Genomic DNA, 233 nt, shown 5'->3' with positions numbered 1-233 from the left:
CGCACTCTCCTTGACAAGGAATCCTGAATTCCACCGCGTCCGAAATATGGTAGAACGACCGCATGACCTCGAGAAATCCGCTAGTGCTCCTACTCGGTGCGCCTGCCTCCACCGGACGACGGTTCATGACCGAGAACGATTTTTCTAAGGGAGGCGTGATCGAACCGTAACACGCCACCCACCATGCCTCATTCTCGGCGGGGTCTACCGAATGAGGAACGAATTCCATCTTC

Source organism: Brassica oleracea, chromosome C6 (assembly GCF_000695525.1).
Source record: "Brassica oleracea var. oleracea cultivar TO1000 chromosome C6, BOL, whole genome shotgun sequence".
Classification (NCBI taxonomy): domain Eukaryota; kingdom Viridiplantae; phylum Streptophyta; class Magnoliopsida; order Brassicales; family Brassicaceae; genus Brassica; species Brassica oleracea.
This window is presented reverse-complemented; position numbering follows the sequence as displayed.